The sequence below is a fragment of the Manis pentadactyla genome, chromosome 14, assembly GCF_030020395.1.
Source record: "Manis pentadactyla isolate mManPen7 chromosome 14, mManPen7.hap1, whole genome shotgun sequence".
Taxonomy (NCBI): Eukaryota; Metazoa; Chordata; class Mammalia; order Pholidota; family Manidae; genus Manis; species Manis pentadactyla.
The window spans coordinates 50,079,202-50,092,698 of record NC_080032.1 but is presented as its reverse complement, the minus strand read 5'-3'; the positions used below and the strand labels follow the sequence as shown (position 1 = coordinate 50,092,698).

At 38.3% G+C, this 13,497-nt stretch overlaps 1 protein-coding gene across 5 annotated transcripts in view; it reads right to left on the bottom strand.

The window, feature by feature from the left end:
- The window catches only part of TBC1D5 (TBC1 domain family member 5), a 659,247-nt gene that overhangs the window by 596,751 nt on the left and 48,999 nt on the right, over positions 1-13,497 (bottom strand). The window lies entirely within an intron of this gene.

The window sequence follows — 13,497 nt, the reverse complement described above, 5'->3', positions numbered from 1 at the left end:
CTGTTAAATCCTTAAATGCACAGGAGAGCGCCCCACAACAAAGAATTATCTGGCCTAAAATGTTAATAGTGCTGAAGGTGGGAAACCCTGGGTTAGAGTACAATGAGTATTAGTAGTACATAGATTTCCTATTATAAAATAATACTTATTTGGTTTAACGATGTAAATTCTTTTTCATGTGTATAATATTGCATGCAGTGGAAAACCCTACATAAAAAATGTGTCAACTTGGGAAAATGAAATATGGGTACTCTGTACTTTCTGGTCAGTTTTTCTATAAACCTAAAACTACTAAAAAAAAAATAGTTTATTCTTTTTTCCTGTGTATCCTTCACTTACTTCTTAGAATCAATACTAAAAAAAGTCTACAATTATAAAAAATGTTTTTTTCAATTTTATCAGAAATCTACTAAAGTTAATATGAGAACATTAAAAGTCACATTTTTGAGCTGACCTTGTCAAAGTGACAAGCCAAAATTTAATAATACTAAAAACTTACAGGGTTTGAAGGAATTATTCTGATACAGTATAATATATAATCCTCAATAGTTTGTGGTTGTTTTTTATGTTTTGGGTTTTTGTTTTGTTTTTGCCTAAAGGCTATCAAGTATTTTCTGAAATAATATTTGTTACAATTATTAAAAGCACTTCAAAACAAAAGTCAGCAATGTTATTATCAAACAGATCCAGAAATTATATATCATTTTAAGTGTTTTCCTTCCATTGCCAATTATTCTCTCCAGTCTCAAAGTAGATATAGTTTTCAACATGAATCTAGAATCTATCACGACACAAGGCACATTTCCTTATATTCGACCTATCACATTAAATAATGGTATCCTCTATCAGCTAGATTAGGTCAGATGCTTCCCAAGACAAAAAATATTTTTAATAAAAATAATACAATTACTTAAACAAGAGTGGAAAAAACAAAGGTAAACAATTTCTCTGGTGTAAATGTCCAAAAGTAGACAATCAAAGGCTGATGTGGCAGCTCCATAACACCAGGGACCCAAGTTCCCTTCATCTTTTTGATCTACCATATACCATTTCTATTCAAAGTTGCCTCATACTCAAGAAGGCTACAGCGACTCCTGCTAACGCACCTACATTGCAGGGAGCAGAAAGAAGGAAGGGGAAAGAAAGGCCCACTTTGCTCTTCTACCTCTCATATTTCAGCTGACGTAATTTCAGTGTGTAAACCATAATCTCGTATTTCAGTGTGTAAACCATAACTCAGTCCTTTGGCCACTTGGGAAGATAAGAAATGTAGTCTCCAACATTGGTGCTGCTGCCCAGCTATAAAGTTAGGGTTGTTTTACTAAAGAAGACAGGTAAAATGAATTATGTGAGATAAATTATAAGAGACAGACTGCAGTGGAGTTACAACCCTTCAAGAAAATGGGAAATGTACTCAAATTTTTCATGAGAGTGGGTCATTCTAAATTAAATGTGTACGTATGTGTGTGTTTATGTGTATATAGGTATACATGAAAGAAAACCTAAATGTTTTAACAATAGAGAAATGATTAAATAAATTTGGGGACAATTTCAAAATAGAATGTTACATAGTCACAAAATACCACATGTAAGAATTTTAGGAGGCTCAAGGAAAAGATGGTGGAGTAGGAAGGCAAGGTGGAAACCTCCTCCCACGTACACACCAAGGAGGCAACTACAGCAAATACAGCTCACCCTGACCATGACCAAAGACTCCCAAAACATACCATCTACACCTGGTGAAGAGAGAAGCCCACACAGGGAAGGGCAAAGTGGCAAATCAAAGGGTACCCCAGACCTTCCCCCACTCCAGCCCACAAGAGGGAGGAAGAGGAACAGAGCAGGGACAGTATAGGCACCCAGGAGCTCTGCACACATGGCCCTGGACATCTGCTCTGGGACAGAAGTTCACATTGCACTGGGCTTTGGTGATTAAGGAGGTTGGACACCAGGAAACGGTAGAGCACTCTAGGAGGCTGAGACTCTGCTGTTTGTGGAGGACAGGCATGCTCCATCAGTTCCACTGAGACCCAACACAGATGCACCAATGCTCAGCCAACAAAGGGCCTCTGTTGACAGGGATCACCTACTGCCAGCAGACATGCAGAAAGGCAGTTCCACCCACAGCCCACCAACTACAAATGCACTTCCACCTGCAAACCAGGCAGAGGTGAGCAAAAACTCTTGAACCTGTGGGCACCACAGTATGCCTTCTTCATAAAGCCATCACTCTCTAGACCAGGAGACACAGCAGATCCATCTAATACAAGGGACAAACACAGAAACCTAGACAAAATGAGGAGGTAGAGGAATACGTTTCAAACAAAAGAACAGGATAAAACACCACAAAGAAGAGAGGGGGCGGAAGATGGCGGCGTGAGTAGAGCAGCGGAAATCTCCTCCCAAAACAGCATATATCTATGAAAATATAACAAAGACAACCCTTCCTAGAATAAAGACCAGAGGACACAGGACAATATCCAGACCACATCCACACCTGAGAGAACCCAGCGCCTCGCGAAGGGGGTAAGATACAAGCCCCGGCCCCGCGGGAGCCGAGCACCCCTCCCCCCAGCTCCCGGCGGGAGAAGAGCAGGCAGAGCGGGAGGGAGACGGAGCCCAGGGCTGCCAAACACCCAGCCCCAGCCATCCGGGCCAGAGTGAAGGGCCCTCGATACTGGGAAAACAGGGCAGCAAGAACAGTGAGCAGGCACTGGAGGCTGGGCGACAGAGGACATAAGAAAAGCGCGCGACCATTTTTTTTTTTTTTTGCTTTTTTGCTGCTTTGTTTTGGCGAGCGCTTTTTGGAAGTCTTAAAGGGACAGGGACCCCAATATTAGGGAAACAGGGCAGAAAGACCGGTGAGCAGAGGCCTGAGGCTGGCACCGGAGAATAAAGAAAAACGAACGACCACCTTTTTTTTTTTTTTTAATTAAAAAAATTTTTTTTTTTTTTAATTAAAAAAATTTTTTTTCTTGTTTTTTTTGTGGTCGTTGTTTTGTTTTGGCGGGTGCTTTTTGGAAGTCTTAAAGGGGCAGGGCGGGCCACTTAATCCAGAGGTAGGGAATCCGGGATCTCTGGGCACCCTAACCCCTGGGCTGCAGGGAGCAGGGAGGCCCCTTACGGAGATAAATAGCCTCCCAGCAGCTCCTGCTCCAACGCGACTCCACCATTTTGGAGTAGCTGCCCGAGCCAGGCCACGCCCACAGCAACAGCGGAGATTAACTCCATAGCAGCCGGGCAGGAAGCAGAAACCCTGTCTGCGCGCAGCTGCGCAGCACAAGCCACTAGAGGCCGCTGTTCTCCCAGGAGAGGAGGGCCACAAACCAACAAGAAAGGAAGTCCTTCCAGCCGTCACTCGTCCCAGTTCTGCAGACTATTCCTATCACCATGAAAAGGCAAAGCTACAGGCAGACAAAGATCACAGAGACAACACCAGAGAAGGAGACAGACCTAACCAGTCTTCCTGACAAAGAATTCAAAATAAGAATCATAAACATGCTGACAGAGATGCAGAGAAATACGCAAGAAAAATGGGATGAAGTCCGGAAAGAGATCACAGATGCCAGAAAGGAGATCGCAGAAATGAAACAAACTCTGGAAGGGTTTATAAGCAGAATGGATAGAATGCAAGAGGCCATTGATGGAATTGAAATCAGAGAACAGGAACGCATAGAAGCTGACATAGAGAGAGACAAAAGGATCTCCAGGAATGAAACAATGTTAAGAGAACTGTGTGACCAATCTAAAAGGAGCAATATCCGTATTATAGGGGTCCCAGAAGAAGAAGAGAGAGGCAAAGAGATGGAAAGTATCTTAGAAGAAATAATTGCTGAAAACTTCCCCACACTGGGGGAGGAAGTAATCAAACAGACCACGGAAATACACAGAACCCCCAACAGAAAGGATCCAAGAAGGGCAACACCAAGACACATAATAATTAAAATGGCAAAGATCAAGGACAAGGAAAGAGTGTTAAAGGCAGCTAGAGAGAAAAAGGTCACCTATAAAGGGAAACCCATCAGGCTAACGTCAGATTTCTCAACAGAAACCCTACAGGCCAGAAGAGAATGGCATGATATATTCAATACAATGAAACAGAAGGGCCTTGAACCAAGGATACTGTATCCAGCACGACTATCATTCAAATATGACGGTGGGATTAAACAATTCCCAGACAAACAAAAGCTGAGGGAATTTGCTTTCCACAAACCACCTCTACAGAACATCTTACAGGGACTGCTCTAGATGGGAGCACTCCTAGAAAGAGCACAGCACAAAACACCCAACATATGAAGAATCGAGGAGGAGGAACAAGAAGGGAGAGAAGAAAAGAATCTCCAGACAGTGTATATAACAGCTCAATAAGCGAGCTAAGTTAGGCAGTAAGATACTAAAGAGGCTAACCTTGAACCTTTGGTAACCACGAATTTAAAGCCTGCAATGGCAATAAGTACATATCTTTCAATAGTCACCCTAAATGTTAATGGGTTGAATGCACCAATCAAAAGACACAGAGTAACAGAATGGATAAAAAAGCAAGACCCATCTATATGCTGCTTACAAGAAACTCACCTCAAACCCAAAGACATGTACAGACTAAAAGTCAAGGGATGGAAAAACATATTTCAAGCAAACAACAGTGAGAAGAAAGCAGGGGTTGCAGTACTAATATCAGACAAAATAGACTTCAAAACAAAGAAAGTAACAAGAGATAAAGAAGGACACTACATAATGATAAAGGGCTCAGTCAAACAAGAGGATATAACCATTCTAAATATATATGCACCCAACACAGGAGCACCAGCATATGTGAAACAAATACTAACAGAACTAAAGGGGGATATAGACTGCAATGCATTCATTCTAGGAGACTTCAACACACCACTCACCCCAAAGGATAGATCCACTGGGCAGAAAATAAGTAAGGACACGGCAGCACTGAACAACACAGTAGAGCAGATGGACCTAATAGACATCTATAGAACTCTACATCCAAAAGCAGCGGGATATACATTCTTCTCAAGTGCACATGGAACATTCTCCAGAATAGACCACATACTAGGCCACAAAAAGAGCCTCAGAAAATTCCAAAAGATTGAAATCCTACCAACCAACTTTTCAGACCACAAAGGCATTAAACTAGAAATAAACTGTACAAAGAAAGCAAAGAGGCTCACGAACACATGGAGGCTTAACAACACGCTCCTAAATAATCAATGGATCAATGACCAAATCAAAATGGAGATCCAGCAATATATGGAAACAAATGACAACAACAACACTAAGCCCCAACTTCTGTGGGACGCAGCAAAAGCAGTCTTAAGAGGAAAGTATATAGCAATCCAAGCATATTTAAAAAAGGAAGAGCAATCCCAAATGAATGGTCTAATGTCACAATTATCGAAATTGGAAAAAGAAGAACAGATGAGGCCTAAGGTCAGCAGAAGGAGGGACATAATAAAGATCAGAGAAGAAATAAATAAAATTGAGAAGAATAAAACAATAGCAAAAATCAATGAAACCAAGAGCTGGTTCTTCGAGAAAATAAACAAAATAGATAAGCCTCTAGCCAGACTTATTAAGAAGAAAAGAGAGTCAACACAAATCAACAGTATCAGAAACGAGAAAGGAAAAATCACGACGGACCCCACGGAAATGCAAAGAATTATTGGAGAATACTATGAAAACCTATATGCTAACAAGCTGGGAAACCTAGGAGAAATGGACAACTTCCTAGAAAAATATAACCTTCCAAGATTGACCCAGGAAGAAACAGAAAATCTAAACAGACCAATTACCAGCAATGAAATTGAAGAGGTAATCAAAAAACTACCAAAGAACAAAACCCCCGGGCCAGATGGATTTACCTCGGAATTTTATCAGACATACAGGGAAGACATAATACCCATTCTCCTTAAAGTCTTCCAAAAAATAGAGGAGGAGGGGATACTCCCAAACTCATTCTATGAAGCTAACATCACCCTAATACCAAAACCAGGCAAAGACCCCACCAAAAAAGAAAACTACAGACCAATATCCCTGATGAACGTAGATGCAAAAATACTCAACAAAATATTAGCAAACCGAATTCAAAAATACATCAAAAGGATCATACACCATGACCAAGTGGGATTCATTCCAGGGATGCAAGGATGGTACAACATTCGAAAGTCCATCAACATCATCCACCACATCAACAAAAAGAAAGACAAAAACCACATGATCATCTCCATAGATGCTGAAAAAGCATTTGACAAAGTTCAACATCCATTCATGTTAAAAACTCTCAGCAAAATGGGAATAGAGGGCAAGTACCTCAACATAATAAAGGCCATCTATGATAAACCCACAGCCAACATTATATTGAACAGCGAGAAGCTGAAAGCATTTCCTCTGAGATCGGGAACTAGACAGGGATGCCCACTCTCTCCACTGTTATTTAACATAGTACTGGAGGTCCTAGCCACGGCAATCAGACAAAATAAAGAAATACAAGGAATCCAGATTGGTAAAGAAGAAGTTAAACTGTCACTATTTGCAGATGACATGATACTGTACATAAAAAACCCTAAAGACTCCACCCCAAAACTACTAGAACTGATATCGGAATACAGCAAAGTTGCAGGATACAAAATCAACACACAGAAATCTGTGGCTTTCCTATATACTAACAATGAACCAACAGAGAGAGAAATCAGGAAAACAACTCCATTCACAATTGCATCAAAAAAAATAAAATACCTAGGAATAAACCTAACCAAAGAAGTGAAAGACTTATACTCTGAAAACTACAAGTCACTCTTAAGAGAAATTAAAGGGGACACTAACAGATGGAAACTCATCCCATGCTCGTGGCTAGGAAGAATTAATATCGTTAAAATGGCCATCCTGCCCAAAGCAATATACAGATTTGATGCAATCCCTATGAAACTACCAGCAACATTCTTCAATGAACTGGAACAAATAATTCAAAAATTCATATGGAAACACCAAAGACCCCGAATAGCCAAAGCAATCCTGAGAAAGAAGAATAAAGTAGGGGGGATCTCACTCCCCAACTTCAAGCTCTACTATAAAGCCATAGTAATCAAGACAATTTGGTACTGGCACAAGAGCAGAGCCACAGACCAATGGAACAGACTAGAGAATCCAGACATTAACCCAGACATATATGGTCAATTAATATTTGATAAAGGAGCCATGGACATACAATGGCGAAATGACAGTCTCTTCAACAGGTGGTGCTGGCAAAACTGGACAGCTACATGTAGGAGAATGAAACTGGACCATTGTCTAACCCCATATACAAAAGTAAACTCAAAATGGATCAAAGACCTGAATGTAAGCCATGAAACCATTAAACTCTTGGAAGAAAACATAGGCAAAAACCTCTTAGACATAAACATGAGTGACCTCTTCTTGAACATATCTCCCCGGGCAAGGAAAACAACAGCAAAAATGAGTAAGTGGGACTATATTAAGCTGAAAAGCTTCTGTACAGCAAAAGACACCATCAATAGAACAAGAAGGATCCCTACAGTATGGGAGAATATATTTGAAAATGACACATCCGATAAAGGCTTGACGTCCAGAATATATAAGGAGCTCTCACGCCTCAACAAACAAAAAACAAATAACCCAATTAAAAAATGGGCAGAGGAACTGAACAGACAGTTCTCCAAAAAAGAAATACAGATGGCCAACAGACACATGAAAAGATGCTCCACATCGCTAATTATCAGAGAAATGCAAATTAAAACTACAATGAGGTATCACCTCACACCAGTAAGGATGGCTGCCATCCAAAAGACAAACAACAACAAATGTTGGCGAGGCTGTGGAGAAAGGGGAACCCTCCTACACTGCTGGTGGGAATGTAAGTTAGTTCAACCATTGTGGAAAGCAGTATGGAGGTACATCAAAATGCTCAAAACAGACTTACCATTTGACCCAGGAATTGCACTCCTAGGAATTTACCCTAAGAATGCAGCAATCAAGTTTGAGAAAGACAGATGCACCCCTATGTTTATTGCAGCACTATTTACAATAGCCAAGAATTGGAAGCAACCTAAATGTCCATCAATAGATGAATGGATAAAGAAGATGTGGTACATATACACAATGGAATACTACTCAGCTATAAGAAAAGGGCAAATCCAATCATTTGCAGCAACATGGATGGAGCTGGAGGGTATTATGCTCAGTGAAACAAGCCAAGCGGAGAAAGAGAAATACCAAATGATTTCACTTATCTGTGGAATATAAGAACAAAGGAAAAACTGAAGGAACAAAACAGCAGCAGAATCACAGAACTCAAGAATGGACTAACAGGTACCAAAGGGAAAGGGACTGGGGAGGATGGGTGGGTAGGGAGGGATAAGGGGGGGAGAAGTAGGGGGGTATTAAAATTAACATGCATGGGGGGGTAGGAGGAAAGGGAGGGCTGTACAACACAGAGAAGGCAAGTAGTGATTCTACAACATTTAGCTATGCTGATGGACAGTGACTGTAAAGGGGTTTATAGGGGAGACCTGGTATAGGGGAGAGCCTAGTAAACATAATATTCGTCATGTAAGTGTAGATTAGTGATAGCAAAAAAAAAAAAAAAAAAAAAAGGGCAGTTCCTGTGTGGTAACCTCCAACGAGTTCTACACAAGGGTATAAAGGGCATATAAAAGTGTAGGCAAAGGGTCGTTTGTGTTTATACAGAGGATCAAAGCCTAATTGGGCTACCCCGAAAATGAACTAAGATACGATATGAAAAAGAACTTCCAACATCTGCACCCTCTGGAAGACTCATGCCAGAAGATGGTCATCAAAAAACCCCAACAAAGATCCACGCACTGCTACAGCTGTGGATGCACTCATCCCACCAGTTCCTGGACTTGCCATGGGAATGAGGAAGGAGATATCTAAGCTGGCCTGTGCATACAGTAAAACAACAAAATTGGACTGGATCTATACTGTTGGAACTCAACCAAGAATTTGGAGAAGTGCAAATTGTAGCGCTCCAAAGTGTTACAACTACAAACTATTTACTGTTAAAAGAACATATGGCATGTGAACAGTCCCCAGGAATGGGTTGTTTTAATTTGTCTGATTTCTCTCAGACTGTTCAAGTTCATTTGGACAATATCCACCATATCATAGATAAGTTTTCACAAATGCCTAAGGTGCCTAACTGGTTTTCTTGGTTTCACTGCAGATGGCTGGTAATTACAGATATGCTTTGGTTATGTAACTATACTCCTATTATGTTAATGTGTGTGTGCAATTTAAGTAGTAGCTTAAAACCTATACATGCTGAAGTTACTCTACAAGAAGATATATCAAAGAAATAATCAATCTTCCCATGTTTTCTTCCGCCTGCTACTTCTATAGCTTTTCTTCTTCCTTCCTAATTACAACCCTTAAATAGAATTCGTGCCTCATATCAAATTTACCGAGTATCATAATTCTTCCAAGTGGTAAAGATACCTCAAGACAAATGCTGGGCATAGAAGCCACAGGGCATAAATATGCAAAGAAGTAAAAAGTTAACTTTTTCAAACAATAAGGCTTCTCTCTCACTTACCAACTTCACATTTCCCTGTATGGCCCCGGAAGATGACTGGTTAGCCAGAGACGGGTAAGATTCCTCAAGGGAGGAACAACCTAAGACAGGCACAGTCGCAGGGGGGCCATCAGGTGAGAAATTGGGGATCAACAGAGGTGAGGCTTAGAACCTCACCCCCCCGTTCTGAGAGAAATCTTCTGCATACGTGGATGTTTTATTGCCCTTGTCTAGCTTGGATTAACACATAGTCTACAGGCACACACCTGATCATCTACATGTGCTCTCTTACAACACTAAACTATGTTTTCTACCTTTATCTTGTATCTACCTACCACTTCAGCATTTTATTAAAAATAATAATAATAAAGAGAGAAATGTGGTATCCACATATAAATCAAGTATAAAAACCAAATGAGTATTCATATTTGAACTGACTGTTTAGAGTTCATAATGCATGAGCAAAACCGAAAGTTTCTGTGATGACTGCCCTTGTACTGTTCACTATGTAACTTATTCATTATGTAAGAATTTGTTCTACATGTAAAAACTTGTTTGTTATGCCTCAGAAGATTGGAGACTGACAAAAATTAGGCTTGGGGTGGAATAATGATTGTGCATTGAGCATTGACTCCCCTATACAGAATTTTATTGTCGTTAACAACCATTTGATCAATAAATATGAGAGATGCCCTCACAAAAAAAAAAAAAAAAAAAAAAAAAAAAAAAAAAAAAAGGACAGACTTCCAATGGTAAAATACATTAGTAACCGGGATGTAAGGTATAGCATAAGGAATATAGTCAAGATATTGTAACAGCCTGGTAGGGTGATAGCTGGAACCTAGAATTATGTATATAAATGTTCTACCACTGTGTTGTACACTTGAAACTCATGTAATGTAATAGTGTGTGTCAACTACCCTTCAATAAAAAATAATTATTAAAAAAAAAAAAAAAAAAAAAAAAAAAAAAACACCACAAAGAGGACTAAATGAAATGGTGATCATCAGTTTTCTTGATAATGATTTCAAAATAACAGTAATAAATATGCTCACTGATCTGTGGTAAAGTATTGACCATCTCAGGGAAGATTCAACAAAGAGATAAAAGAGTTGCAAAAGAGCCATTCAGAGCTGAAGAATATAGTAACTAAAATGAAATACACAATGGAGGGAATGAATAATAGATTGCTGCAAGTAGGGGAGACAATCAATAAGATGTAAATTAGAGAAGAGGAAAACAATGAATCTAAGGAACAAAGAGAAAAAAGAATCTGTAGAATTAAGAGGATGCTAAGAGAACTATGTGACCAATCCAAATGAAACAATATTCACATAATAGGTGTACAAAAAGGGGAAGAGAAAGACAAAGAGTAGAAGGTCTCTTTGAAGAAATAATTCCTGAAGATTTCCTCAATCTGGGGAAGGAAACAGACACCCAGGACCCAGAAGTGCAGGGGAACCCTAACAAAAGAAACTGCAGAAAGACAACACCAAGACATATAATAATTAAAATGATAAAGATTAAGGATAATGAGAGGGCTGAAAGCAGCTAGTGAAAGGCAAAAGATTACTTATAAGGGTAACCCCATAAGGCTATCAGTAGATTTCTCACCAGAAACTACACAAAGAAAGTGGCAAAATACTTAATGTATTGAATCAGAAGGAACTTCAACCAAGAATCCTCTAATCAGCAAAATTATCATTAGGAATTGAAGGAGAGATGAAAAGTTTCCGAGATAAACAAAAATGATAAGAATTTATTACCACTAAGCCGGCCTTACAGGATATGTTAAAGGGACTTCTGTACATGGAAATGTTCTTAAGGCTAAATATTTTGCATCAGTGAAAATAAATCCACAATAAAGGCAGTAGAGCAATTACTTAGTAAGCAAGTTATGATGTTAAAAAAAAAGTAGTAAAATCAACTATACACAAAATCAATCACGGGATACATAAAAAAATGCAGACTATGATGTCTGAAACATAAAGAGTGGAGGAGGAAAAAGAATAAAAGTACTTTTAGACTGTTCAGATACAGCAACCAAATATAGACAGCTATACATTTAGGAAACTATCTATGAACTTACGGTAACCACAAGGTTAAAGCTTATAAAAGATACACAAAAAAATTTTTGAAGAAGAAATCCAACCATAACTAAAGAAAACCACCAAATAACAAGAGAAGGGTATAAGAAAGGAAGAAAGGGTCAGAGAGGAACTACAAAAACCACCAGAAAACAATTAATAAAATGGCAATAAGTACATATATATCAATAATTACCTTAAATGTAAAAGGACTGAATGCACCAATTAAAAGACATAGGGCAGCAGAATAGATAAGAAAACAAGATCCATCTATATGCTGCCTACAAGAGACTCATTTCAGATCTAAATACACAGACAGACTGAAAATGGATGGATGAAAGTGAAGGGATGGAAATAGATATTTCATGCAAATAAGAGGAAGAAGAAAGCAGGAGTAGCAGTACTTGTTATCAGACAAAATAGACTTCAAAACAAAGAAAGTAACAAGAGACAAAGAAGGACATTACATATGATAAATGGATGAGTCCACCAAGAGGATATAATAATTACAAATATCTATACACCCAACATTGGACCTAAATATGTAAAACAAATATTAACAGACTTGAAGGGAGAAATAGATTGCAACTTAATCATATTATGGGACTTCAACATACCACTTAAATCAGTGGACAGATCAACCAGACAGAAAATAAATAAGGAAACAGCAGCACTGAACAATACATTAGATCAGATGTACTTAGACATCTACAGAACATTTCACCTAAAAACAGCAGGATACACATTTTTCTCAAGTGCACATGGAACATTCTCCAGAACAGATCATCTATTAGGACACAAAAAGAGCCTCAACAAATTCAAAGGATTGGAATTGTATCAAGCATCTTTTCAGATCACAATAGTATGAAATTAGAAATCAATTACACAAAGAAAAAAAAAGCCTAGAAACACATGGAGGCTAAACAACATACTTCAAAATAATCAATGAATCAATGAATAAATCAAAGAAAAACAATACATGGAGATAAATGAAAGCAAAAATACACCAGTTCAAAGTATATGGTACACCACAAAATCAGTACTCAGCAAAACAAGCCTACCTCAAGAAACAAGAAAAATCCCTAATAAACAGTCTAAACTAACAACTAAACAAACTGGAAAAGAAGAACAAATGAAACACAAAGTTAGTAGAAGGAGGGACATAATAAAAATCAGACAGATATAAATTTGAGAACAATAAAACAGAAAAAATCAATGAAACCAAGATCAAGTTCTTTGAAAGATAAAATAGACAAACCAAACTTACCAAAAAAAAAAAAAAAAGGACACAAATAAAATTTGAAATGAAAAGGGAATAATTACAACTAACACCGCAGAAATACAAGGAATTATTAGAGAAATTTATGAAAAATCATATGCCAATAAATTGGACAACATAGAAGAAATGGAAAAATTTCTACAAAAAGTACAATTTTCCAAGACAGATCCAGAAGAAACAGAAAATCTGAACAAACTAATTACCAGTAACAAAATAAAACTGGTAGTTAAAAACATCCCAAAAAACAAAAATCCATGACTACATGGCTTCACAGCTGAATTCTACCAAACATTTAAAGAAGCACTAATATCCATCCTTATTAAAGTTTTCCAAAAAGGAGAAGAGGGAATACTTCCAAACTCATTCCATCAGACCAGCATCACTATAATACCAAAACCAGACAAAGACACCACAAAAAAAGAATATTATAGACCAATATCCTTAATGAACAGAGATGCAGAAATACTCAACAAAATACTAGCAAACGAAATTCAAAAATACATCAAAAAGATCATCCATCATGACAAAGTGGGATTTATTCCAGGGATGCAAAGATGGTACAATATTAAAAAATC